The sequence below is a fragment of the Sciurus vulgaris genome (genome assembly GCF_902686455.1).
Source record: "Sciurus vulgaris genome assembly, chromosome: 10".
NCBI classification, from domain to species: domain Eukaryota; kingdom Metazoa; phylum Chordata; class Mammalia; order Rodentia; family Sciuridae; genus Sciurus; species Sciurus vulgaris.
The window spans coordinates 126,979,223-126,997,473 of NC_136470.1; the positions used below are offsets into that span (position 1 = coordinate 126,979,223).

Sequence of the window (18,251 nt, forward strand, 5' to 3'; positions counted from 1 at the left end):
GGCAGTTGTATGTTTACATGCAGTTGTAAGAAATAATAGAGGGGATCCTGGGTGCCTTTTATCTGATTTCCCTCAGTGATAAATCTTATGAAGCCCAATATCACAACCAGGACACAAATCTGGTTACAATTAGGATGCAGGACCTTTGCATCATCACAGGGTCTGGCATATTATCCTTTAAAGCCGCACCTCCTTCCCACCTACCATCTCCTTAATCACTGGCTACTTCTTATTTGTTCTCAATAATTTACACATTTCAAGTATGTTACAAAATAGACTCACACAGTAAGCAATTCTTTAGAACTGGCCTCTTTTTTTTCTCACTCAACATCACTCTGTAAATTCATCAGGCTGTTGCTTGTGTGAATTTTATTTATCATGCATCTTTTTTATTGCTGAGTAGTATTCCACTGCATAGATGTACCACACTTTGTTTAACCATTCATCTATTGAAGGACATCTGGGAGGTTTCCATTTTGGAGTTATTATGAATAAAGCTGCCAAAAACATTTTGGTACAAGTTTTTTATGTAAACATAAGTCTTCATTTCCCTGGGATAAATGACAGAAATATAATTGCTGTGCTGTATGGTGGTTGTATGGTTAGTTTTTTTAATAACACAGGGTTTGGGTGTTTTGTTTGTTTAAAAATATTCTTACAGTTGTGTATCAAGAGTTCTTACCTATTCTCGATACTTGTCTTTTATTAGATTCCTGATTTGTAAATATTTCTCCTATTCTGTTGCTTGTCTTTTTGCCCCCTTAAGAGCATATTTCTCAGAGCATAAGTTGTTTTTTTTTTTTTTTATTTTGATGAAGTCTGGTTCTATGGATCACACCTTTGGTTTCAAGTCTGTGAAATTTACCTAGCCTTAGATTCTGAAGATTCTTTCCTCTTTTTTCCCCCTAAATAGTTCTATGGCTTTACATTTCATATTTAAGTGTATTTTCCATTTTGAGTTAATTTTTGTAGGAACATTAGGTAAAACACTTAGATGGAGACCTACCTCTCTCTCTCTTTCCCCCCGCCCCTCATTTTGCTTACAGATGTCAATGGCTCCCGTGCCCATTTCTTGAAGTTTCTCTCTCCTTCATTGAATTTCACCTTTGTCAAAAATCACTTGGGCATCATCTGAGTCCATTTGAGCTGCTATAACAAACTATCATAGACCAGTTGGCTTATAAGACCAGTTGTATTTCTCATCGTTCTGGAAGCTTGGAAGTCTGAGATAAGTGTACCGCTATCACGAGTTCCTGGTGGGGTAAACCCTCTTTACCATGTATGAACAATCAGCTTTGGGGTTCACAGATGTCACTTACTGCCTCAGTCCTCACATGATGGAATGGAGAAGGCACTCTCTGGGTCCTCTTTTATAAGAGCATCAATGCCATTCACGAGGGCTCTATCGCCATGATTTAATCACTTTCTGAGTCCTCGCCATTTAGTATCATTACATTGGTGATTAAGTTTCAACGTAAGAATTCGGAGGGAGCACAAACATTCAGACACCAAGGGCATAGTTGTTAAGGGCTATTTCTCAGTTCTCCTTTCTGTTCTTTTAATCTTTGAACCTACAGTTCTACCAAAACTAGTCTTGACTACTGCATGTACTTGATTCTGTATTAGTATATAATGCCATGAAATTGGATAATGGATTACTTCCAAATTATTTTTGTTTTGCAATATTGTCTTAACTATTCCAGTTCCTTTGCCTTTCTGAGGGAATTTTATATAGTGCCCTCAATTCCTGCTAGTATTTTAATAAGAACTGAGTTAAATGTGTACTATACAATTTGAGGGTAGTTACCATCTTTACCTTCTTGAATCTTCCAATCCCTAAACTTGGTATATCTCTAGATTTATTTAGATTTTCATTGATTTTTTCATCAGTTCTTTATCATTTTAAACATACATTTCTGCATGTTTAAGATTTATACCTAAATATTTAAGTTTTTGAGTAGCTATAAAAATAGTATATATGTAATTGTGTAGTTTATGTGTTCATTTCTAGAATGTAAAAATTGTTTTTTATCTTTACATTTTCATATTTTTTAAAATTTATTTTTATTGTAAACAAATGGGATACATGTTGTTTCTCTTTGTACATGGAGTAACAGCATACCATTTGCATAATCATACATTTACATAGGGTAATGATGTTTGATTCATTCTGTTATTTCTTCCTTCCCCCCCACCCCTCCCACCCCTCTTTTCCCTCTACACAGTCCCTCCTTTCTCCATTCTTGCCCCTCTCCCACCCCCAAATATGTGACATCATCTGCTTATCAGTGAGATCATTCATCTTTTGGATTGTTGAGATTGGCTTATCTCACTTAGCATGATATTCTCCAATTTCATCCATTTGCCTGCAAATGCCAGCAAATGCTATAATTTTATTATTCTTTATAGCTGAGTAATATTCCATTGTGTGTGTGTGTGTGTGTGTATGTGTGTGTGTGTGTATATCACAGTTTATAATGAAAACTACAATGAAGTTTTCATTATCACAGATTATATATATATATATATATATATATATATATATATATATATATCACAGTTTCTTTATCCATTCATCAATTGAAGGACATCTAGGTTGGTTCCACAGTCTGGCTATTGTGAAATTGTGAATTGAGCAGCTATGAACATTGATGTGGCTGTATCTCTGTAGTATGCTGATTTTAAGTCCTTTGGGTATAGGCCAAGGAGTGGGATAGCTGGGTCAAATGGTGGGTCCATTCCAAGTTTTCTAAGGAATCTCCACACTGCTTTCCAGAGTGGCTGCACTAATTTGCAACCCCACCAGCAATGTATAAGTGTACCTTTTTCCCCACATCCTCTCCAACACCTATTGTTGTTAATATTTTTGATAATCGCCATTCTAATTGGGGTGAGATGGAATCTTAGTGTAGCTTTGATTTGCATTTCTTTTATTACTAAAGATGGTGAACATCTTTTCATATGTTTGTTGATTGCTTGTACATCTTCTTCTGTGAAGTGTCTGTTCATTTCCTTAGCCCATTTGTTGATTGGGTTGTTTGTATTCTTGGTGCAGAGTTTTTTGAGTTCTTTTTATCTTCTGGAAATTAGTGCTCTATCTGAAGTATGAGTGGCAAAGATATTCTCCCACTCTGTAGGCTCTCTTTTCGCATTGCTGATAGTTTCCTTTGCTGAGAGAAAGCTATTTAGTTTGAATCTATCCCAGTTGTTGATTCTTGCTTTTATTTCTTGTGCTATGGGAGTCCTGTTAAGGAAGTCTGATCCTAAGCCAATAAGGTGAAGATTTGGACCTACTTTTTCTTCTATAAGATGCAGGGTCTCTGGTCTGATTTCAAGGTCCTTGATCCATTGTGAGTTGATTTTTGTGCAGGGTGAGAGATAGGGGTTTAGTTTCGTTCTGTTGCATATGGATTTCCCAGCACCATTTGTTGAACATGCTGTCTTTTCTCTCTCCATTGCATATTTTTGACACCTTTGTCTAGTATGAGAAAATTGTGTTTATTTGGGTTTGTGTCCATGTCCTCTATTCTGTACCATTGATCTACCTGTCTATTTTGGTGCCAATACCAAGCCGTTTTTGTTACTATTGCTTTGTAGTAGAGTTGAAATTCTGTTATTGCCATACCCCCTGTTTCATTCTTCCTGCTAAGGATTGCTTTAGCTATTCTGGGTTTCTTATTCTTCCAGATGAATTTCACGATTGCTTGCTCTATTTCTGTAAGGTACATCATTGGGATTTTAATTGGAATTGCATGGAATCTGTATAGCACTTTTGGTAGTATGGCCATTTTGACAATATTAATTCTGCCTATTCAAGAACATGGGAGATCTTTCCATCTTCTAAGGTCTTCCTCAATTTCTTTCTTCAATGTTTTGTAGTTTTCATTGTAGAGATCTTTTACCTCTTTTGTGAGATTGATTCCCAAGTATTTTATTTTTTTGAGGCTATTGCAAATGGAGTTGTTTTCCTCATTACCCTTTCAGCTGTTTCGTCGCTTGTGTATAAAAATGCTTTAGATTTATGTGTGTTGATTTTATAGCCTGCTATTTTGCTGAATTCATTGATGAGGTCTAGAGGATTTCTGGACTTTTTTGGATCCTCTAAATATAGAATCATGTCATCAGTAAATAGTGACAGCTTAAGTTCCTCTTTTCCTATTCGTATCCCTTTAATTTCTTTCTTCTGCCTAATTGCTCTGACTAGAGTTTCAAGGACAGTGTTGAATAGAAGTGGTGAAAGAGGACATACCTGTCTTGTTCCCATTTTTAAAGGGAATGGTTTCAGTTTTTCTCCATTAAGAATGATGTTGGCCATTGGCTTAGCATAAATAGCCTTTACAATGTTCAGGTATGTTCCTCCGTATTTTTTCTAGTGTTTTGAGCATGAAGGGGTGTTGTATTTTGTCAAACACTTTTTCTGTGTCAATAGAAATAACCATATGATTCTTATCCTTAAGTCTATTGACATGATGGATTACTTTATTGATTTACGGATGTTAAACCATCCTTGCATTCCGGGGATGAAACCCACTTGATTGTGGTGCACTATTTTCTTAATATGTTTTTGGATACGATTTGCCAATATTTTGTTAAGGATCTTTGCATCTATATTCATCAAGGATATTGGTCTAAATTTTTCTTTCCTTGATGTGTCTTTGCCTGGTTTGGGTATGAGGGTGATATTAGCTACATAGAATGAGTTCAGTAGGGTATCCTCCTTTTCTATTTTCTGAAATACTTTGAGGAGCTTTGGAATGAGTTCTTCTTTGAAGGTCTTGTAGAACTCGGCTGAGAATCCGTCTGATCCTGGTCTTTTTTTGGGTGGTAGATTTTAATGCCTTCTTCTATTTCATTGCTTGATATTGATCTGTTTAAATTGTGTATGTCCTCCTGGTTCAGTTTGGGAAGAGCATATGTCTCTAGAAATTTGTCAGTGTCTTGGTAGTTTCTATGTTGTTGGAATACAGATTTTCAAAGTAGCTTCCCATTATGTTCTGTATCTCAGTGGTGTCTGTTGTGATATTTCCTTTTTCATCATGAATTTTAGAAATTTGAGTCTTCTCCCTCCTTCTCTTTGTTAGTGTGGCTAAGGGTTTGTCTATTTTGTTTACTTTTTCAAAGAACCAACTTTTTGTTTTGTCAATTTTTTGAATTATTTCTTTTGTTTCAATTTCATTGATTCCAACTCTGATTTTAATTATTCCCTGTCTTCTACTACTTTTGCTGTTATTCTGTTCTTCTTTTTCTAGGGCTTTGAGCTGTAATGTTAGGTCATTTAGTTGTTCACTTTTAATTCTTTTTGGAATGCGCTCTATGCAATGAATTTTCCTCTTAGTACTGCTTTCATAGTGTCCCAGAGATTTTGATATGTTGTATGGTTGTTCTCATTGACCTCTAAGAATTTTTTTATCTCCTCCCTGATGCTTTTTGTTATTCATGTTTCATTCAATAGCATATTATTTAGTCTCCAGGAGTTGGAGTAATTTCTGTTTATTATTTTGTCATGATTTTTATTCTCAGTCCATTATGATCTGATAGAATACAAGGCAGTATCTCTATTTTTTTTGCATTTCCTAAGGGCTGCTTTGTGGCATAACATATGGTCTATTTTCGAGAAGGTTCCGTGTGCTGCTGAGAAGAAAGTGAATCTGCTCATTCATGGATGGAATATTCTATATATGTGTATTAAGTCTAGGTTATTGATTGTGTTATTGAGTTCTACGTATCTTTGGTTGGTTTTTGTTTGGAAGATCTGTCTAGTGGTGATATTGGTGCATTAAAGTCACCTAGAATTATTGTGTTGTAGTCTATCTGATTCCTGAAATTGAGAAGAATTTGTTTGATGTACAGGGATGCACCATTGTTTGGGGCATAAATATTTACTATCATTATATCTTCCTGATTTATGATTCCCTTAAGCAGTATGAAATGTCCTTCTTTATCCCTTCTGACTAACTTTTCCTTGAAGTCCACTTTATCTGATATAAGGATGGAAACCCCCGTTTTTTTACTGAGTCCGTGTGCATGGTAGGTTTTTTCCTATCCTTTCACCTTTAGTCTGTGGATGTCTTTTTCTATGAGATGAGTCTCTTCCAGGCAGCATATTGTTGGGTCTTTCTTTTTAATCCATTCTGCCAGTCTATGTCTTTTGATTGATGAGTTTAGGACATTAACGTTCAGGGTTATTATTGAGATATGATTTGTATTCCCAGTCATTTGGCTTATTTTTGGTTTTTAACTTGGCTCGGTTTCTCCTTTGAGTGGTTTTACTCTAAGGTACTTCCTCCCTTTGCTGACCCACATTGTTCTTTTTCATTTCCTCCTCATGGAATATTTCATTGAGAACATTCTGTAGCGCAGGCTTTCTATTTGTAAATTCTTTTAACTTTTGTTTATCATGGAAGGGTTTTATTTCATCTTCAAATCTGAAGGTTAGTTTTGCTGGGTATAGGATTCTTGGTTGGCAACCATGTTCTTTCAGTGCTTGAAATATGTTGGTCTAGGCCCTTCTAGCTTTTGAGTCTGGGTTGAGAAGTCACTGCTATCCGTATTGGTCTCCCCCTATATATAATCTGATGCTTTTCTCTTGCAGCCTTCAAAATCCTATCTTTATTTTGAATGTTAGGCATTTTCATTATAATGTGCCTTGGTGTGGACCTGTTGTGATTTTGTGCATTTGGTGTTCTGTAAGCCTCTTGTATTTGATCTTCCATTTCATTCTTCAGGTTTGGGAAATTTTGTGATATTATTTCATTGAGTAGGTTGTTCATTCCTTTGGTTTGTATCTCTGTGCCTTCCTCAATCCCAATAATTCTTAAATTTGTTCTTTTCATGATGTCCCATAGTTCTTGGAGATTCTGTTCATGATTTCTTACCATCTTCTCTGTTTGGGCCACTTTATTTTTAAATGGATTCAATATTTTGTCTTCATTGTCTGAGGTTCTGTCTTCCAAGTGGTCTAGTCTTTTGGTGATGCTTTCCATTGAGTTTTTTATTTGGTTTATTGTTTCCTTCATTTCAAGGATTTCCATTTGTTTCTTTTTTTGTTTGTTTTTTTTTTGTTTTGTTTTGTTTTTTTTGAGAATCTCTATTTCTTTGTTGAAATGATCTTTTGCTTCCTGTACTTGCTCTTTCAGCTTATTGGTTATCATTCATTGCCTGCATTTGCTCTCTTATCTCATGCTTTGCTTCACAAATCATCTGAATCACGTACAATCTGAAGTCCTTTTCTGACATTTCTTCTAACATACTGTCATTGGATTCTATTAATATGGAACCTAGATTTGTTTGTATCATTTTCTTCCCTTGTTTTTCATGTTGTTTACGTATCTTCCCCTCTAGCAGTGCAGATCTGGGGTATTGCAGATTTCCCCCTATAGGTTTATAGTGGCCCTATAGGTTTCCAAACCCTTTCTTCAAAGGGAGATCAATATTAGCAGTGCCCAATTCAGACACTATGCAATCCTAGACCAAATAGCCCCTAAGAGGACAATAACAAAATTGTCATAATAAACAGAATGAGTTAAAACATTATCTTCAGTAAAACAAACAAATTTGCAATAAGGTCTGCAGTTTCAAATGGAGGACAAAGAGGATGCAGAGGGATGTAGAATGTGGCTGTTAATGGGATAAGAAAAGAATATACAGAAGTTCTGGATAATAGAAATGGTGAGAGTTTAATCAAAAGAAATTGGATGTTAGCATGCAGAAAAGGGAGAAAGAGACTCTGAGGGAACAGGTAAACAAAAGGAAAAGAGAGCAAGAAAAGTAAAGAAATAAAAACTTAAATTTTTTCAATAAGGAGTAAAAGGAAAATCTGCAGTATAACAGTCACATAGTAATGAAACCTCCCAGAGTTCCGTAGCCTGATGCATGTGAGGTACCTGACAATGAGCTTCAAATCTCCAGCAGGTGTCTCAGGATGGGTTTTGCCCCACCTGAAGATCGGAGGTACGGCTTCCAGGATTATCCAAGATGGCTGCTCTGGCTTCCAAATGTGTTGGCAAATGGGGAGCTGCAGCTCAGGGTGTGGCCATGGTCAGCAGGGGTCCTGGAAGTTGGGTGTGTTTGGTGTGGTTGTGGGATCCTGGAGGCCAGAATCTGAGGCAGTTAGTCTGGGGTCCCAATGATAGGGTGCAGTCAGTTGGTCTGGGGGTCCTGGCAGCAGGGAGCAGTCAGTTGATGTGAGGGCCCCAGAGGCAGGGAGTGATTGGTCGGGCTGAGGGATCCTGGAGACCGGGCTCAGTCTGTCCGGCCAGGGGTTCTATGGGGCCTGGCTGTTGTCTCAAAATGGCGGCAGCCACGTGTAATCAAACCTGCAGGTACTGTCACAGTGAACTTCCAGGCAACAGGAGGCAGCTGGTGCTCCACTGGCGGTCAGCGATCAGTTTGCTGACTGTTGTCAGACGATCGGGAGGTGAACCTGGTGGGTTGGGTGATGGATAGGTGTAAGGCAGGCGATGGACAGGCAAGAGGCAGGCAGATGGCGGATGATAGGCGCCTGACAGTGAGCCCTGTTTTCATGTTTTATCATGCATCCTTTTGTATTCAGTAGCCCTAGGAGATGTTTTTGGGTACATAGGAGTTTCTACAATCGAGTTATCTGCATTTATCTTTCCTAAATGTTTCCGTTTTTCTGATCATTGGGGGGTTTTTTCCCTTACTTCACTGACTAAAACTTCTAGTATGATATTGAATAAAAGTGATGAGAGAAGGCATTTTTACCTTGTTCTCAGTCTCATGGGAAAGCATTTAGTCTTTCACTCCCAGGTATAATGCTAACCTGTAGAGTTTTCAATAGATGCTCTTTATCAAGTTTTGAGGCACTTTTTCTCCCTCCCTTGGCTTCTGTGTGTTTTTTTTTTAATAAGTGTTTGTTGATTTAATCAAATACATTTTCCCTGTGTCCATTGGTATGAGTGCTATTTTTCTTCTTTGGTTTGTTAATATGGTGATAGCATTGGATGATTTTCAAATGTTCAACCAATCCTGAATCCCTAGAATAAATTCCACCTAATAATAGTGTAGAATTATTTTTATACATTGCTGAATTCTGTTTGCTAATATTTTATTCAGAATTTATCCACCCAAATTCATGAAGGTCATAGTCTTTAATATGGAGTGCTGATTATTGTGGTCATTTGTATCAACATTGTCCTGTTTTATATGCATGAGGGATAACACTACTTCACAAAATGTGTTGGAAAATAGTCTCCTCTACTTTCTGGAAAAATTATGTGGAATTGGTGTTAAGTCTTCTTTAAATGTTTGGTAGAATTCTGTAGTGAAATATTCCATAAAACATCTTGGGAAGTTGTAGAAGTATGAAAATAATTCTATTGGTACCTATAGGACACTTCAAATTATCTGTTTCATATTGGGTGAATTGTAGTAGGTGTGATTTTGCAGGGATCAGTCCCTTTTGTCCAGGTTGACAGAATTATGTGTGTGAAATTGACTTTAGTAATCTTTTTGGTATCTATAGGATCTGTAGTACTGTCTGCTAGTTCACTTCTAATATTATCATTTCTTTTCTCCCTTTGTTGCTAGGCTCATTGGAAGTTTTTAAATTTTATTAATCTTTATAAAGAAATAGCTTCTTGTTTCATTCATTGTTATCCATTGAAAGTTTTTATTTCATTGTTTTTTTGTTCTTATATGTATTATTTTCTTTGTTTGGGTTTACTTTGCACTTCTCTCTTTTTTTCTTTTTTTTAATTACAAAGAAGTTGTATTTTATAACTTTTTTGGTAGTTTTTGAATACTAAATATTTTGCAAGCAAACATTCAAAAAAGTAATTGTACAATAGTTCCTTTAACTGGATAGGTTATTTATCTGATTTATAGCATAATAGTCTTGTGTAATAACTATACTAAAGAACATTAAGAGTTTATATAGGTTATTGAGGTGGGAGCTTAGATTATTGCTTTATATTGTTTCCTCTTTTTTACTGCATACATTTAATGTTATAAAAATTGCTCTCAGAACTACTTTATATCTGTCTCACAAAATTTTATGTGTTGGATTTTTGTTTAGTTTAATGTATTGGTCATGTTCGTTTAGATTTCCTCTGCATCTTGTGAGCTTGAAGCATGTTGCAAAGTTATTTTCACATTATCTTTCTCTTATTGATTTCTAGTTTCATTCTCTTGTGGTTGTGGAGTATACTTTGTAGGATTTCAGTTTGTGATCTTGGTACTTGTTCTGTGGGCACTTGAAAAGAATGCATGTATTCTGTGTCAATTTGATCCTGTTGGCTGATAGTGTTGTTGAGATTTTTTTATATCTAGAGGGTTTTCTGTCTAGTTCTATAATTTTTGAGAGAAGTTGAAGTCTTCGACTATTGCAAACTCGTTTATTGCCCCTTTTAACTCTGTCTTTTTGCTTCACTTATTTTGCAACTCTCTGTTCAGTTCAAACACTTTTACAATTGCTCTATCTTCTTGATGGATTGACCCTTTAATAATTATGTAGTGTCATTTCTGTCTCCAGTAATTTTCTTTAGTGTGAGGTTTGCTTTATCTGACATTAACATAGCCACTCTGTTTTCTTTGGAATAATGTTTGCATTATAGGTCTTACATATCTTTTCCCCTTATTTTCAACCTGCCTCTATCATAATATTTGAAGTAAATTTCTCATAGATAGTATATTCGCTCTTTAGTCTACTCTGCTTTTTTTAAATTCATTTTTTTTATTTTTTACAGACTGCATTTTGATTCATTGTACACAAATGGAGTACATCATTTCGTTTTTATGGTTGTACATGATGTAGATTCACACCATTCGTGTAATCATACATGTACATAGGGTAATGATGTCTGTCTCACTCCACCGTTTTTCATATCCCCTCATTTCCTTCTACATCATCCAAAGTTCCCCCATTCTTCTCTCACTCCTCACTCCCCCACCCCCATTATATATCATTATCCACTTATCAGGGAAAACATTGGCCTTTGGTTTTTGGGGATTGGCTTATTTCACTTAGCATGATATTCTCCAATTCCATCCATCTCTTTGCAAATTCCATAATATTATTCTTTTACTTGTTGTATTTATAAGATTAAACTTAATGTAATTGCAAATATGGTAGGAATTTGTTCTGCCATTTTCCTTATTGGCGTGTGTCTGTGTGTGTTAGTTTGTGTATTTGTTTTCCTTTCCCTGTCTTCCTGTCATTTGTTTCAACATGATTTAGAGCTCCATTTTTTATTTAAATGTTGTGTTTTTAACGTGTTTTTTTTTCCATATAACCTGTCAGTGGTTGTTTCAAGTAGTATACACACAATTTACCTCACTCTCTCTGTGTCTCCATTTGATCAAAGTTAAGCATAGAAAACTTACCTCTTGTTGCAGTCCTTTGCCCTTCTTTGTTTATAATAGAATTCTTGTAAAGATCAGTTCCATATTTGTTTAGAGCCACGTCAGTGTAATATTCTTCCTTCAACTGACAAGTATAATTCAGAACATTCTAGAGGAGAAAAGAAGTCCTGCTGTGTTTACCCATATTTTTGCTTATCTTGTACTTTCTCCTCTATTGATGTTCCAATTTCCTTCTTTTAGAGGATTTTTTTTTTCTACTCTGAAAACTTCCTTTACTCATTCTTTCAGAATGGGTCTGCTGGTGGCAATTCTCTAAGTTTTCCTTCATCTGAGAATGCCTTGATTTCCTCTTCATTTCTGAAGGATATTTTTGCTGAGTATAGAATTCTGGATTGCTTTTTTTTTCTTTCAGCACTTGAAAATCATTGTTCCCTTCCTCCCTCCTGGCTTCCTTCATCTCTGATGAGAGATTCACTGTCATCCTAACCACCTTCCCCTGCAAGTGAGGTGTTATTCAGGCTGATCTAAATGTCTTTCATTTTCAGACACCTAATTCTTGTCCTGGTTTGGGCTCTTGGAAGATACCTTGTTTAGTGTTCACTTAACTTCTCAAATTTTTAGGTTTGCATTTTTCACCAAATATGAGGAGATTTTAGGCATTAATTAATTGTTGGAGTACATTTTATTTTTCAGTCCCAATCTCTTTCTCCTCTCCTTCAGGACTCCACTGACAAAAGTGTTAGATCTTTTGTGATACTCCCATAGGTTCCTGAGCCTGTTGTTTATCTGTTTTGAACTCTGTTTTCCTTCTGTTGTTCAGAGTGAGTCTTTCTGTTTTTCTCTGTTCCAGGCACTCGTTCTTTTTTTCATTCTGTCGACGAACCCATCCACTGAGTTTCTTATGTAGTTTATCCTGCTTTCAGTTCTGAAATTTCTATTTCATTCTTCTTTGTATTTTCTGGTTTGTAGCCCAGATTTTCTAATTCTATGCTTGGAGTTCAACTTTTTCTTTAGATTCATTAGTGTTTATGGATTGACTACTCAGGCATGTTTATCTTAGCTGATTTCAAATCTTTATTACTATCCTAGTCCATTGGGGATCCCAAAACAGAATACCATAGACTAGGGGATTTGTGAACGGCAGACATTTATTTCTCACCGACTGGGAGGCGGGTAAGATCAGGGCCCTGCCAGACCTGGTGTCTGATGTGGATCCACCTTCTGATTCAGAGAAGGCTCATTCTCATTCTGTCTGTCTACACATGACAGAAGGGGTAGGAGTCTCTCTGAGGTCCTTCTGGGGCATCAATATCATTCATGAGGGCGCTTCCCTCCTGGCCTCCAGTGTCTTATCTGCAAATACTACTGGAATGGAGAGAAGGTCTCAGTATACAAATGGAGCATAAACATCCAGTCTGCAACAAGTGGTAGCTCTCATATCGGTCATCTTTAAGGTGGCCTCTGTAGAGTGTCTGTTTTTATTCAGCTTGAGATCTTCCTTATTCTTGGCACAATGAGTGATTTTTCCACTGAAATGTGAATAATTTCATATCATGGTGAGACTCCAATTCTTATTCAAACCATCTGTTTCAATTCACTATTTCCATCATTTGCTTCAGCAAGGAGAGGGGGCAGTCACCATCTCCTCACTGCCAGCTGAGGTGGAATTCCAGGTTCTCTGCTGAGCCTTCCTTGGTACTTGCGGACGGGGAGGGGTGTCTCTTCATAAGTTCTGGGTGGTGATCTCCAGCAACACTATAGTGGCTTCATTTCAGCGATCCTGAAAGAGCCAATTTTTCAATAAGCTCTTTCTGACACCACTCCAGGGCAGAGGGGAGCTGAGGTCCTTGTTCCTGTCTGGTGAGGATGGACATCTAGGATCCCTGTGACTCTACAGGAGGGTCTTCATTATTGGTCATTGAGAGTGAAAGTTCTTCCTACTTGACCTTCTCTTATACTGCCCCAGCCGCATGTCAGGGCACCTCATTTCAGCCTCATGAGGATGCAAGTCTAGGCTCCCTACCCGACTTTGCCAGGTCAGGTAGAGGTGGGACCACGATTCCTTACCTCTGGTTGAGTGGGGTGTCTAATCGCAAGCTTTCTGTCCTGATGGACTGCTACTTTCTAAGTCCTGGGGCTAGAGAGTCCAGCCTTACCTTTTTTATGTGAATCAGCTGGCATTTCAAAGTTGCTGTCTCCTTCAGCTCCAGGTTTGAGATACATGAGATTAAAAGAAAACGAAAACCCAGGGAACTGACCACTACTAAGTCATTCCTCAAGTCCCAAGGACCCTAGCTAGCCTCGCTTCTTGTCTCCAGCTCCCAGAGTCTTCTTAAATTTGTTTTATATATCATGCACAGAGTTTTTAGTCAGTCTTAGTGGAAAAAATTGTCGAGGCTAATATTTCTCATCCCTAAGGGTAAGTCCAAGTCTGCCAGATATGATCATTTTCCCAAATCCAGGATTTAGTTGTTGTTGAATTTCCAGTTGTTTTTTAAAAAGTCACTAATTCAGGTTTATCCGCACAGCTCTGTGTGTACAGTCCGTAAATGAAACGCCACCATTGGCTGCATCTGAGCTCATCCCCTGGCAAGTGGCCTCTGGTTGAAGCCATGGAGGCACTCTGAGCGCACATTTGGAGGATTGCGTGTGTCAGAGAGGGCATTAGTCCTGTTGCCACACTGACCAGTCATGAGGGATTGCTGCAGGTCCTGTGTGTGAGCTGTCGTGGTGAGTGGGACGGACGGGACTTCTCGCTCTGGGGCTGCCATGAACAAGCAGATGAAACACCCTCTGGATGGTATGTGTCATGGCGGAGAGGAGATTCCAGGTAGAGATTTGACGCTGTGGACAACTCCAAGGGGGCGGTCCTCCCAAGGGGTGGTCATAGGTGAATATCCACCTGGAGGCAGGTACGCCGGCTCCAGTGATGGCTGAGAGGGACAGAACAGGTGCCTCTTAGCTCCATCAGGTTCTAGCATCCAGTCCTTCTGTCCTAGCTCCTGGCCATCGTTAGAGATGGCAGAGCTTTTCCAAATCTCATGGGAGGGGATACAATCCAGAGCACACTGCTGAAGGCCAAGGAGACAAGAGGGCTGAGACCAGATGGAGGTTGGTGGCATGAGTTGTCCTTGCCCTAGAGATGAGAGCAAAGGCTAGGGACAGTTGTCTTAGGACACGCTTGCCTGGTCAAGCAAGGACTGCTGGAAGGGGCTGGATGGAATGGGTACCACTCATCATTTCTAGGGGAGAGAGGAGGCGAGGGTGGACCCAGATCTCCAGCCCACATTCATCTGACATTTGTTGGTCATCAGAGTGAGAATGAGGTCACCTATCAGTCCTGGCTCAGAGAATGCATATGTGTTCTCCAGCCCCCTGGATTCTCAACCAACCTAAACATACAAAATGAGAGAGGCAGCCAGCAGGCAAAGCTGTTCCACTTTAAACTATTGTACGATTTTGAGCTTCTGCACACAAGGTTTTATGGAGAAGCCAAAGTTTGAAAACCCCCGAATTGACATTTCTGTCTATATTCATGTAACACAGTGTGATCACAATGGCAACGTGGTTGTTTTGTTATTTTTTTTAAAAAATATTTCTCTTCTCCTCTTACACCAGGCCTTTTCCATCTTCAAACCTTGAAATCTTCAGAGGCATTTGGCAATTTTACATTTTTTTTATGAGTTTCAGCAATAAAAGCAGTTGACTTACTCAGCTAGGAAAAGGATGATAAATACTAATTGAATTTTACTTTGCAGAATTCTGCAGCTGGAGATAAGGAAGCTTAAATACATGACAAAAACAAACAAATAGGACGTAGTTTGTTTTCCTGCATGGGTAAATACAACCCTGCCTGGCCTGTAAACTCTCTTCTTTTCCTCTAAATGTGCAAAGGCCATAGTCTCAGCTCACCGCTGCCAAGGTAGCTGTCCCCACCATGAAATGATTGTTCAGTGGCATTTATAGCAGATTGCAGAGAGGAGAAAGAACTTGCCGGGTCTAGATGGATTGGACTCTGGAATCGAGCTCCTTCATCTCATCAAAATAATAGCTATTACTAGGCTTCTGTTGGCCTGGCCTTGTACTAGGGACTTACATACATAATTTAATTTACATGCATCGATCGCATGATTTGTAAGATGGCAGTATTTTTTTATTTTAAAGGTAAGAAAATTTTATCCTTAGAAAGGTTGTGTGGCCTGCTGAAATGAGGGGTGAACATTGGAGCTACAATTTACATTGGTTGGCATCATTCATGGTTCAGATCACTGGTTCTTGAATGGAAGTGACTTCACCCCTCACAAGTCCATTCCCAAAGCCAAGACACATTTCTAGATTGTCTTAATGGGGGTTGCTATAGCTTTTAGTGAGGGAAGACCAAGGATGCTGCTAAATGTCCTATGGACTAGCTCCCCATACCAAAGAATTATCGGGCCCAAAATGTCAACCCGTGTTGAGTTTGAGAAAGCCTGGTCTAAGAAGCAGGAGGGCTGAATCCATATCTGATCTGCTTCTTGCTCAGGACATATTCCTTGGAAAATTACTTCCTGTCTGCGAGCCTTGGTTTCCTCATGGGTAGAACAAGGGACTTGACTGACTAGGTGATCGCTAAGGTACCTCTGGCTGTGGTACCCTGGGAAATTTTAGAATTTGATTTGTGGCACTCAAAGCATTCTTCAAAGTCCCTTTGAATTGTGCTGATGCTTTCAAATAAAAGTAATGGAAAGTTTTGGTAAGGCAAATGAGATATTCAGAGACACTCATATATACTTCAGCAGAAAAAAAAATGTCTACATCATATTGCATCTGGGTCTTAGTTGTTGTATTGTTAAATTTGGGCTTCTTACCTTATTAAGGTGTCTATTTGGAACCAGCCAATGACCATCTCCCTGCGTTCACCCAGTGGGCTACTTCATGGGGTGTTGTCTTTGGGCAAGGCAACTAGGCTGAGAGTTGGACCAAGAGAGGATATGGCAATGACATTGGGTCATGACCATGCAGATCTGACAAGCAGAACAGACCCATGAGGTTTACCTTGGTGCCTTTTTGCTGGCATCAGCCCAGCTGGTCAGCAATGGTAGGAAAACATTACTCAAAGGCTACAAATCACTTCTTGGTAATATGCACCTCTCAGGTGCACACGGACAAGTCCACAGACTTAGCAATTAAATCTTTCAATCACTTTGAGTGCTTGATGAAGTTTCTTCTCTATCCTGTGTTTCACAGTTGTGGAGAACAGACCTTGTGTAGTAAGGATTCCTTGCTCCTGCTTCAGGGAAGGCCATTTAAGGAAAGCAGAAGAGTTTGCTTGATATTTTGGTCTAAGCTTGTAGCAGACAAGGCAGGAATGTTCAGAGGTGAAATGACTACATGACAGGAACTATAACCTAATCAGCAGATTAATCCACTTGATGGTTTAATAATTTGAATGGATTACTGGTAGTAACTATAGGCAAGGAAGCAAGTTGGTCACTGGGGGATTTTTACCTTTTGTCCCTAGCTCCTCACTCTCTGTCTGTCTATCTATCTTTCTATCTATCTCTACTTCCTGGCTGAGATAAACTGAACAGCTTTCCTCCACCACAACCTTCCACCCTGATGTTCTGCCTCATCTTGGGCCTAGAGCAATGAATTGGGCTGACCATGGACTGAACCTCTGAAACCTTGAGCTCTAATTCAACTTTTCCTTCTCAACGTTGTTCAGGTCAGGTATTTTGGTCACAGAGATGAAAAGCTGACTAAAACCCTTGAAGTTTAGAGTAAGTAAGAGCATTTGAGTATGCATAAAGTAAACTGGTAGGTTAAACCCTCAACACTGCATGAGTCATGGGGTAGAACGGCGGTGTGGGCATCGTCAGTTTTTGCCTTAAAGGACCTGGCCATCTCTGTGGGAAGGCATATCAGAGCTGAGTGGGGAGGGATGTGACCTGGGATGGCCTCAGAGCTGCTGTGGGAGAGGCCTGAGGAACAGAACTGAGAGCTTTTAGCCAGGTGACCACGTCTGCGCCTTCAGGGATGAGCAAGTGCCAGGCACACGAAGACCCTTGAACATTGCTCACACAAGAGACCCAGGATGACTGGCTCTCACAGTTCCACTTATGCCGCCTGGAGGCATTGCCATGCCCTGCATTGCCTGTAGCAGGGAACTCCTGAAGTCAGGAGCCCGGAGTCCATCTCAGTAGCCTCCACACCTGGCCCAAGGAATCACGGAAGGGATGGCTTCCAAGGCACTACCTTGTGTTTCAGGGACAGAAACTCCCCGAGGGCTGAGGACTTCATAGATAAGGGAACCTGCAAGATGGGGCAGAGAGAAGTGAGAGGGAGGCTTCAGGAGTATGGGACGAAGTCACAGTGCTTTTTCCCGGTGAGAGTGGGCCACTTTTGGGTGTCTAAACATCTGCATGAGCCATCTCTTGTGACATAACGAAGTCCCACAGATTTAGCGGCTTAACATAACACCCACTTACGAGCCCACAGTTTCCGTGTGTCAAGAGACTGGGCCCAGTGTGGCTGGCGCCTGTGTTCAGAGTGTCGCCAGGCTTTAGCCAGGGTCTGCTCGCTTACCAGCTCGGGTCCTTCCCCAGGTTCTTGGGTTGCTGTGAAGTTCAGTCCCTTGACATGGTGTTCGAGGTCCCAACTTCATTGCTGCCTGTCAACCAGCAGAGGTGTCCAGCTCCTAAAAGCTTTGGAAAGCTAATAGTAGAGGGCAGATGCCAGAAAGTCACATCCGTTATCTCGTCTGACTCTTTAAACCAGGGGTCAAAAATCTTTTTTCTTGAAAATACAATAATAAATGTTTTAGGATTCGCAGATTGAGAAGTTAGATAAGGCTATTGTGTAGGTACCTATACAACCATTTCCAACGTGAAATCCACCCTGAGCCTGAAGGCACTTTAACAAATATATCACTAGCTGAATTCAGCCCTGAG

General features: G+C 39.3%; 1 protein-coding gene across 1 annotated transcript in view; it reads left to right on the top strand.

Moving 5' to 3' along the window:
- CLSTN2 (calsyntenin 2) overlaps nucleotides 1–18,251 on the top strand; it is a 572,327-nt gene that overhangs the window by 234,243 nt on the left and 319,833 nt on the right. The window lies entirely within an intron of this gene.